Consider the following 10951-nt stretch of genomic DNA (forward strand, 5'->3'; position numbering starts at 1 on the left):
TGATACCGCTTTACTTGGGCTTCCCATCTCTTCCTTCGCTCTGGGTCCCGGGGGAAGCGTAAACAACGAAGCCCTTTACGCGTCGACCCGGTGCACTTGGGAACACAACAGCCCGTCATGTGGACTGGATGCACTTTACAAGCTTGTCATTCATGCGGCTGAACACTGTCCAGCAAGTAGAAGCGTCAGCGAAGCATCCGCGCGCACTGTGTCTCGAACTAAGCACCGGCACCAAGCAATCGCCACCGCTCGCTGTGATTCAAGATGGCGTCGCAGCGAGAAAGCGGCAGCGCGGGGGCAGTCAAAGGATGGCACACTTGCACATCATATTTGGAGTTGTCCGCTTTCTGCGCATGCGCGAGGAGTAGTGGGTGCGAGAGAGAAAAAATGTGAGGACTTTCGGTCCCCAAAATTTCTCTTCGCCTAGGTACTACGGGGACGAAAGTTGTTCGCGCCGTTCGTCCCTAGCCGAGCTCGCAGCACAGTATCGTAGAATCGACAGACTGCGTGGCCGGCAAGGCGAAGAAGCCGTGTCCGAGGTGAGTTGGTCACTATTTTGTTGCGACGGTAGCATATTCAATTTTTGTACTCGCAGGGGAATAGGTTTGGAAGTGAGGTGTCTTCTCCGATGACTTTATTGGTGCCGATGTCGTGCGATGCTCATTAGTGTCGTTGAGCAAGGTCAACATGCCGCACACTTCAGGAGGTGCGCGGGAACGGAAACACTTTATGAATACGGAACAAATGTATGCTAAAGAAAAATGATCGTCATGTAATTTCACAACACTATACCCTTGTGAGAGCTCTACAGTGCAGATTCGTAACGATTCTGAGGTGCTTGTGCGCTACGGGGACGAAAGTTGTTAGCGCCGTTCGTCCCTAGCCGAGCTGGCAGCACAGAATCGACAGAATGCGTACCGGCAAGGCGAAGAAGCCGTGTCCGAGGTGAGTTTGTTGCGACGGTAGTATATTCAATTTTTATAGTCGCAGGGGGATAGGTTTGGAAGTGAGGTGTGTTCTCGGATGACTTTAGTGGCAAAGCATTACATCGTGCCGATGCATTGTTCATTAGTGTTGTTGAGCAAGCGTGTGCTTGACCGCGTAGCACCCATGCATTGCGGCGAAGCTAGAAAACACATACACGTTCAAGAGCTTTTCGTCGATCTTTACACCTCTTTATTGAACGTAAAGGATAGCGTACGCCTGTATCCGTGAGTTAAAAGATCGATAAAGACTCTGGGCACTTACTTGCATTGTGTGAAAAATAGAGAACTTTATTTATGCAGGTGTCCATGCTCCTGCAGTCCTGTGGTGACCCTGTGGAGCTGGATCCGGTCTCGTGGAAACACAGCCGGCTCATCAGTCACAAAGTAGGAGCTGAAGAGAACAGTCTAATGCTGATATTACACCTGACTGTATAGTGCTTAACTTGTGGTTAGCAGTGACAAAGGCATTGCACTAAAGATTGAGAGTATGTCTTAGTACGCAGCGCTTATCTGGCGAATAGGAGAGCAGAAGGTGAGAACAATGTTTTGAGATGAGGTATGCTTCATCTGTGTAGTGAAATCGTGTTTATTATTTGTGTAACGTCAGTGTACTCACTTGCTTAAGTATAACGTTTACTGCAGCTTACAGCTTCTGTCGATGCAGGTGCTTCTCTACTGGAAACAACCTTTCACTTACCAAATAAAGTTGCCATTTTGTAGTTTTACAAGTTTTCCTCTGGAGTTTTAGTATCTTCTGAATCTGGAAGATCTGACTGAATGCATGGGTATCAGAGTTTGTACTCCACATTTAATGGTACATTCCACCTCGAGATAGCCAACGCACTTCCAAAACCACAGCACTGTGAATTCATTTTTGGTGATAAGACACCTAATGTTTCCTTCTGCTTGCTCTTGCTACTATTGAATTCTCCAGCAGCTACTGTACTAGTTTCTGTGCGCGCGTATACCCATGCAATGGCGAGTGCCAGAGCAATTCATGTGCTGCTCACAGTTGGCACAAACACTTGTGCATCACAGACTAGTTTGAGCAAAAGAAGCACATGATGACAACTGTTTCCTTTCATGCCATATAGCGCTGTGCCTGGTAGGCATGAGATATTTCTACTGTGTAAATGCACTTAGCTAAAGCAGTGAAGTTGGCATCCGAGTCCCTGGTTCTAGTCCCCATTGACATCCAAGTCAGGCCTCCCCTTGTGCACCAATAAATGTGCAAGCACAGTCTCTCTGCCTACTATGCCTAGTGTAACATGCTGGGTGACGTCACATTTTGTAACATTCTTCATTACCATAGAAGTGAATTTCTCTACATTCTAGAATAATCCTTGACGTTTACTTTGACACTATAGGTCACTGTATACAGCAAAAGCTCTCGAGCCGAAAACATTTTCATTGCACAAATGTTAATGTATTTATGCAGTGTACTTGATTTTTCTAATGCTCAACCCCATTGGTGGCATGCTTGCACTATAACATGCACAAACTGAACAGCATATTCAAACAAAAAAAGGAAATGGCTAGCCCCATCACAGTCATGTCAAGTCTCATGCTATTTGAAAACTTGGCAGCTTATGTATCGGGCATCCCATCTCATATCGCCCTTGTAGTGGCAGTGATGACGTTATGCAGGGTGTCCCACATAACTTGAGCCAAGGTTTAAAAAATAAGAGGCACGTCAGAAGCGAATTGAACCAAATGCATACTATTCGCACTGGCCTACAGTAACTCAGGCCATTTTTTGTTTTCCCCATAACTCACTCATTATTTAAGTTTAATTACCCAACTTTTTAATTATTGGCTAAGGACCCCAAGTATGATTCACAGATTTGTAGAGCACCTTCAGAAACCACCGATGGTGTTGTTTCCTGTGCGATACCATCTCGCGTAGTCCTTTTTTCAGCGTTGCAAAGAAAGCCCGCGAAATATGAAAAAAAAAGCCACGTGACGGAGCCCTTGCGCAGTGGTATCGTGCTGCTCTCAAGCATGCGTTCGGTGAACAAGGCCGGCTGCATCGCGACAGGCAACAGGGAAGCAGCAAGGCGTTGTGATGGTTGTAGGCCGCTGAACTGGCGGCTCCATCGGATGACGGCGCAAATGCATGCTGCTGGCTGAGTGCTGCCGAGGAGACTAAACATTCAAGACTGCTAAAGAAAACAAGGAAATACCTTTTTATTTACTTTTGAACTTGGAATGCGTGAGAGGGGGTGACAATGTGGAGGATGTGGAAGTAGGGGGGTGCTAGTGGGGTGGGAGGGAGCATTAGCAGTAGGTTTTTTTTTTCTTTCAGTGGTCAGTACTAGCGAAATCGTCCCATGATTATAATGCGTGTTCAAACAGATCGCCATCTGCTGCAATACAACTCTGGCATCTCTTTAGCACATTTTCCGTGGCGTTCTTGATCATGGTTTCGGGAATGAAGTTGCAAACTTGTCTTATTTTTTCCTTTAAGTTGGCTGATGATCTGGTTGTTCTCCGGTATACTTGATTCTTGACGGACCCCCAAAGAAAGAAATTCAGGGGGTTAAATCCGGTAACCTTGCTGGCCAGGAAATGGGCCCATGTGGCTTTATCCACTGCTGCGTGAAAACCTCATCCAGCCAATTGCAAGCTTTGCGACTGCCATGCGCAGGAGCTCCATCATGCTGATACCAGATATCTTTGATCCTAGCCAATGGAACTTCGCAGAGAAAATCCTGAAGTGGCCCATTGAGGATATTGTTGACATATTGTTCACCGGCAAGCATGTAGTAAAAAAATACAGGCCCAATGTTAGTGCCACTGTAAATTCCACACCACACATTAAAGGACCACTGATATTGATCATGCGCCTGCAAAACCCAGTGAGGGTTTTCGTCCTGCCAATAGCGAGTGTTGTGAATGTTCACTTGGGCATTGCGCGAAAAGTTAGCTTCATTGGTCCACAGGATCTTGCTAACAAAACCTGGGTACTCTTCTGTTTTGATTAGAATCCAGTTTGAAAAGTATGTTCTACTCTGGAAGTCGCGGGGCTCCAGCATTTGGGGCAACTGCACATGGTAAGGATGAAGTTGTCTCTTCTTCAGTATTCTCCACACTGAAGATTTCGACACACCAGCTTCAGCAGCCACACTACAGACACTTTCCCGGGGGTGTGCAGAAAACTTGGACAGAATATCTGTCTCCGCTTCCTCTCCAAAAATTGCAGATTTGTGTCGTTTCATGGCAAATGTCCCATTCTGTTTCAGCGTCTCATGTGCACGCACAATTGTCATTGAGCTTGGACGGGTACCTGGATGCCAGCCTTGAAACAGCTTAACTGCCTGCCTTCAATGGCTGCTTGATGAGGCAGAGCCAGAACCATATCCGCTCTTTCTTCATTGGAATACGGCATGTCTGCTGCTCTGTGTAGATTAAAGCCAAATTATGAAGCAGTCGAGAACACGAAGGGATATGGGCGCCTGAGGAGCACCTAATGAATGGCGGCGAGGTCTTTCTTTTTTTCCCCCCCCCACCAGCGAAATTGAAGCAGCCATCATCACCTTCTATAGTCCTCTAGCGCTTTACCCTTTCCTTCCTTAAACAGAATGAAAAGGCTATTTTCTTTTTTTAGCACTCTTGGACGCTTTATCGCTATCTCCTCGGCAGCGCTTGGCCCAGCAGCATGCATTTGCGCCGTCCTCCAACGGGAGCCGCCGGCCCAGCAGCCTACAACCATCACAATGCCTTGCCACTTCCCCGTTGCCACTCGCGATGCAGCTGACCTTGTTCACCGAACGCACGCTTGAAAGCAGCACGATACCACTGTGCAAGTGCTCCATCATGTGTCTCTTTTTTCACATTTCGCGGGCTTTCTTTGCAACCCTGAAAAAAGGACTACGTGAGACGATCGGATCGCACAGGAATCAACTCTACCAGTGGTTTCTGAAGGTGCTCTACAAATCTGCGAATCATACTTGGGGTCCTCAGCCAATAATGAAAAAGTTGGGTAATTAAACTTAATTAGTGAGCGAGTTATGGGGAAAACAAAAAAATGGCCCGAGTTACTATAGGCCAGTGCGAATGGTACGAGTTTGGTTCAATTTGCTTCTGACGCGCCTTTCATTTTTAAAATTTGCGCAAGTTACGTGGGACACCCTGTATATGTATACAGCAAGAGCAGTTTTATTAGACTGCGGTGCTTTACATGCACCTATCTTCAAGCACAAAGATGTCTTTGCATGTCGCCTGTGTTGATATGAAGCCACTGCAGCTGGTGAGCAATGTGCACGCACATGGCGCTGGCTTCGTCCTTTGGGAAACCATCTTATTATTTTACAATGTAGTGATGGTGAAGTCCTTTAAATCAATGTCTGTACTTGAGTTTTATTTACCTTTCACCTACTGTTGCTAATAGAAATGGTGCCTTCTAGTAAGTCAGATGCCTGTGAATGTTGCAAGGCACAGTGTCGGGCAACCTTTCATAATCTTAAACATAAGACTGTAGAAAGCTGCTTTCTGGTTTGTATACATGAAATGAACAGCAAAGCAAGCTAGACGGACTAAAGGCTGGCTGATCTGGCAGCTCTACACAGCCTGTACTGCAGTTGCATTGGTCGTGGGACCTATAGCAGTGGCATGCAGATTGATGTAGTTGTTACCTTCGTATATTGTGTGTGTACATAACCTTTCTTTGAAAAATATGTTTTGTCACTTTTCATTAACTTTATTTTGTCAGCACATGCATAACCACTTAAATTGCTTGGTCTTCAAATAAAAGAAGTGAGCACTTTCTGCATAGTAACTTTTATTATTCACATGAAATATGTAGTGGTGTTGACCTGTAAAAGAGTAAACAATACCGAAATTATTTAAGCAGAATGTTCGAACTGACAAATTGGTCTGTGCAACACAGTAGTATAGGGCTTTCTTGACTTTCTTGACAGCCTAGTTCCTACAAAGTATTCTAGAACGAGAACATTGGAAACTGATTGGAAAAGGAAAGGAGACAGACACGGCACTGACTTGTGACTATTTTATTTTGTGTGTGGCAAAGTATACGCACGGAAAGGATGGGGTTCAAGAACATGAACAAGAACATGTCTTTTGAATGTGGGGTAGGAGTGAAATGTCTAAACCAAGGCAGCAAGCTAACCTTGAAATGATTAACAGAACAGGAATGCTAGGGGAGCTGCTGTACCCTTAAGTGCAACAACTACTCGAATGTTGAAGTGTCTTTTCAACGTCCCATTAATTTCCACTGCTTTCATTCTAAACGGGCAAATGCATCTCCAGTCATTTACCAGAAGACGCAAATTTCTTCAAAAGACAAAACCTACTAATGCTAGCTCTTTCTACTTCTATTCTACTTTCTATTTCTACTTTCTATTCACTGAAGCAAAATAGCATTTGGTTCATTCAGAATTGAAGTAACCTTCCAATCACTCCCACCATGAAATAGTTCAGTTGTCCACCTTGAGCAAGGTAGTTATTAGCTGGTATAATGTCAGGATTTGTCTATTGTTTACCGCTGATGACCTGCTGATCCTGGTGATAATGTAGCTAGAATGCTGTTGCAACCACTCACAAAGCGTGAACAGGAAAATTATTGCATTGTTCCAGGCATCAGTTCCTCAAAAGGCCACGTGTGGACTTCTGGGCAGTGCCATTACATGGCATATTCAGAAAGAAGCGTGGGAGGAGCCTGGTTGCCGCATGCCGCATTTCTTAGCGTTTGCACGCACCTGTGTGCCATTGTCACGGTGTAGATCTTTTACCGTACTAGGTTCTTTAACGTGGTCAATACATACCGATTTAGGAAATGAAATATGACGCGTATGTTCTCTGTCGCACACTCACAAACAATGCTATATCAATTCGATGACCTATAACTGCTGACAAACGTAAATATGGAACACCTCTAAGTATGGAGTCTCTAAACAGTCTGCAAACTACTGAATCAAATGATTAATGTTCACACATCCCATATGGTTTGGTGTGAGGCGTCGGATAGGTCACGGCTGGAATGTTGCAGACGAGTGGGCTGCTGCTGAGGTACCCCAGCTGGAGTCGAGAGGTGAGAAGATGTGGCACGACGGGACAGGAACATAAGCCTGGAGGGAAAGCCGCGAGCAAAGCCATGGTCGGTGCTCTGGTGGACGGCCTGCAGATGAACACCAGCTGCAGACGTTGAGCCGTAGGCTCAGGAACACCAGACACAGGCAGGAGCCCGGACCCACGGGCTGACGGGCTGCTTCTTCCGTCGTGGCTGTCTTCTTCGCTCACTTTCCTCTCTCACAATGGCGCCTCTCCAGCATTCCACGTGACGAGGTTCTCTGTAGATTCTTCTTTTTCTTTCGCCTTTTCTGGGTGCCAATGCACGGTCATGCTCGTGCCTTCATCGTCGTATTTGCCTTTGTTGTAATGCAGCACGTGCAGCTCATGATAGCCATACATTTCAGAGGTCCACATACAGGCTTCTGGGCAGTGGCACTACATGGCACCAAGTGTGCTTACAGAAGGGCAAAACAGGAGCACCGCTGCAATACATGCCTGATACATAACTTGTTGCGATGGTGGCAATACGTTGTGTCGCTATACTGATTCAATGCTAACACATTACCATCGACAGTCATCGTGAGATTGGTTCTGTAGCGATTTTTACACTCTCCGCTTTCATCCATGCCACCTCACACTTCTACAACTGAGCCTAGCTTTTTTTGGAGAAACTCTTTATTCCATGCCTTCACTAGCACACATGTGCAGATATGTACATGGACAGATAACAACTGTAGCAGACAATCTGCAATCTTAGGCAAAAGTCTACCACTTGTTCAAGAAACATTTACATGTCTCGAATTTGTGTGATTATATTTACGTGATCCTGATCCTGATAAAGAAATTTACAGAAGAATAAATTGGGTTGGAGGGCATACGGCAGGCATTGGCAAATCCTGACTGGGAGCTTACACTGTCATTGAAAAGAAAAGAGTACAATCATTGCATTCTACCGGTGCTAACATATGGGGCAGAAACTTGGAGGTTAACAAAGAAGCTCGAGAACAAGTTAAGGACTGCACAAAGAGCGATGGAACGAAAAATGTTGACCTAACATTAGGAGACAGTAAGAGAGCGGTGTGGATCAGAGAGGAAACGAGGATAGCCAATATTCTAGCTGACATTAAGAGAAAGAAACTGAGCTGGGCAGGCCATGTAATGCATAGGGTAGATAACCGATGGACCATCAGAGTAACATAATGGTTTACAGGTACACAAATTACTATTTATGCATATACTAAAAAGAAGCTTAATAGCATACGATTACCAGTCTGCAGGATAAACATTCGTGCTAGCAACATAAGCTCCACTTTGTGAAAGCACATTTAAATTTTTTTCTGGGCATTCCAAGATTGTAAAAACTGGCATTGTTTACACCACACTGTGTTTTGTGCTCCAGAGAGCATATACACATATATTAAGGGAATGCCTCCAGCGTCAAATTGCACGAAGCTGATTTGTTTAATGTTGGGGCCATGCCAAAAATCGATCAAATTGGTTAAAAGATGCAGACAAGAACACAAATGTCAAAAGAGTCCCTGCGTAATGACAAAAGGCTGATATTTGTGTCGGGTGTGCATAAATTTTCCTACTGCTTAAAGAGTATAGCAGTAGGATATGGTGTGCATAGTGGCATCAGTAGGGGGGGGGGGGGGGGGGTTCGCTTTGGGTGCTGCCGCTGAGTGGCGGCTACTCGCTTATAGCTGAATGCGGTTAACGTCTGTGCATAGGGCAGCTGAATTGGCCACTGAAGAAAATAAGCTGAAGCAGAGAAGCGCTGACGGAACCGCGTGCTTGGTATAAGCTTTCAGGCACTTCTACAAGTGGCACGAGATGAGACTTAATTACACCAGCAGCGTCATATCAGAAGTAACAGCAAATGTGGCGTAGAGTTGTTCTCTTGTGATTGTTTTAAAAGCACACACCTGAGCTGCTTATAAACAAAAGCATCTGGGGAACAGAAATTAGAAATCCAACACTCCCCTCCCGTCTCTTACTTTCAGAATAAAGCGAGGTTGACCGTTCAAATGTATCGTCTTCTATTTGCTCACTACGTCACAAATATTGCACACACATGCTCAACGTTGTGCTACATGAGCAGAGATGTTTGAGACCAGAAGATTTGAAGGGTCGTGTCTATTACTAAAACTCAGAAAAATTGCTACTCCATTCCCACAGGTATAAATGGTGGGCCATTTAATGTATGCTAATGTATAAAGGACAATTTTTACCATAATTAGCAAAGTCTGCGTGATCAACGACTGAATATAATTTATCAGTTGTCTCATACAACAAGTGCAATAAATCCTGGAATTAAGGGACAGGCATTAAGCATTGGCTCAAAATATTTAACTCCTATGAAATATACAAAGCAAGATGTTCATGCAGCAGCGCTAATCAGTGCTGCATTTAAGGCCTGAAACTGCAGCAAACGCTAAATTCCCCAATAAAGTCGCAAAGAAATAGCAAGTTGAATTGTTAGTAGCGCATAAAATAAATATAAATGTCGAATTATGGACAAAAATAGGAGCATTGCCTTTAAAATTATTTCACATTCACTCTACAATATGTTCGTTAAAAAATAGGACGGAGTGGCAAAAGAAAGAGGGGAGGGGCTGGTTGACATACTGCGCAGCAGCCCCAGTGCCGGGAAGCCAAGTGATGTCACTGGGTGTGCATATGGTTATAATTTTCTGAAAAAACTTTCTGGTCAGAATTTGTCTTGGCCGTGCAAAGAAGAGCTCGTCCTCTAATACAGGTTCCATTCTGTGTTCCGAGAGCTAGGCAGTTTTCAACACCCATTGTTTACGGCTATCATATTTGTGGACTTGTGTTGGGACAAAATTGTCAGTGCACAGCTAAGAAACACTTATCCTTGAATGCTTTTGGGGCAACTGCCAGCATATAGAAGGAAATGTGGATGCCATCTAATCAGAAAGAAAGTGATTTTTTGATCACCACAACCAGAACCCATGGAAATATTGGAGGCCTATATTAAAAGGGGAGATGACAACTACATTAGCAAGCCACCAGCCGCATTTAGTAAAAAAGAAAAAAATCAAGAGCACACTGTTCTTCAGCTTGGATTCCTTTCGATATATTTTTCTGTTTACTAGCTGTGTTGGCAAGTACTTTATTTATGAATATTTCCTGGGATCGGCTGAGGGCGATGTCCTTAAACAATCTTGAAAACCCCGATCACCTAGTAAAATTAGCCCACTTCGGCATTGCTAGCGGCCTGGCTCGCTCGATCTAGTTGTGTCTACCTCTCCTCGTATGTCCCCTCCTCCCCCCCAGCAACCTTTTATCCTCCCTTTTTTAATAAAAGAAATAATTCTTCATTCATTCTGTTTACTAGGTTTTGATACCATGTGTGAACTTTCTACTTTTGAAGTGGCCAGGTCTTGTCTCTCTTGTTGGATGTACCTGGAGTGTGGTTATCATGCTGGTACGATCTTTATTATCACCAGTTCTGTTTTTCAATGGTTGGTTATATTATATATACTTGTTTCTTTCAATAATAAACTTGTTTCGAGTCAGTGCTTGCACGCATACCTTACTTAATCCTTGTCTCATATAGTGTGCTTTGTCTGCAGTGAACATTCCACCACTAGGCCAAGTTTCCCCGTTGCATCATAGCCTCATTATGTAAAAACTGTTTTTTCCCGTTTTAAGTGAAGCAACCACGCCACCTCAAGTCCAGCTGTAGAATGATTGTGCAACAATGCTTGGTAGATCATTCAACAAGCTAGAGCCATTTACTTTGAATAAAAACAGCACAAACAAATGGATCGGAAAGACAGATGAAGCACTGGCTTCGAACTATTCGCTGTTGCCAACCTGGTACCTTATTTCTCCATGCCTGCATTGCTTGTTACATGTCAGCCAATTATGGTCAGTCTTCTCATCGCCTAGAGCGTGTACACTTTTTTTTT

General features: G+C 44.4%; 1 long non-coding RNA gene across 2 annotated transcripts; it reads left to right on the forward strand.

Annotated features, from left to right (window-relative positions):
• Positions 1 to 479: 479 nt before the first annotated feature.
• On the forward strand, positions 480 to 7892 carry LOC119437447 (uncharacterized). 2 transcript variants are annotated; one of them, XR_005189374.2, is made up of 3 exons: positions 480 to 539; positions 1287 to 1370; positions 6994 to 7892. It is a non-coding gene; the product is annotated as an uncharacterized LOC119437447 (long non-coding RNA). The 2 variants fall into 2 exon arrangements; XR_005189375.2 differs by lacking the exon at positions 480 to 539 and adding an exon at positions 574 to 945.
• Positions 7893 to 10951: the final 3059 nt, after the last annotated feature.

The sequence above is a fragment of the Dermacentor silvarum genome, chromosome 1, assembly GCF_013339745.2.
Source record: "Dermacentor silvarum isolate Dsil-2018 chromosome 1, BIME_Dsil_1.4, whole genome shotgun sequence".
In the NCBI taxonomy this organism is placed as follows: Eukaryota; Metazoa; Arthropoda; class Arachnida; order Ixodida; family Ixodidae; genus Dermacentor; species Dermacentor silvarum.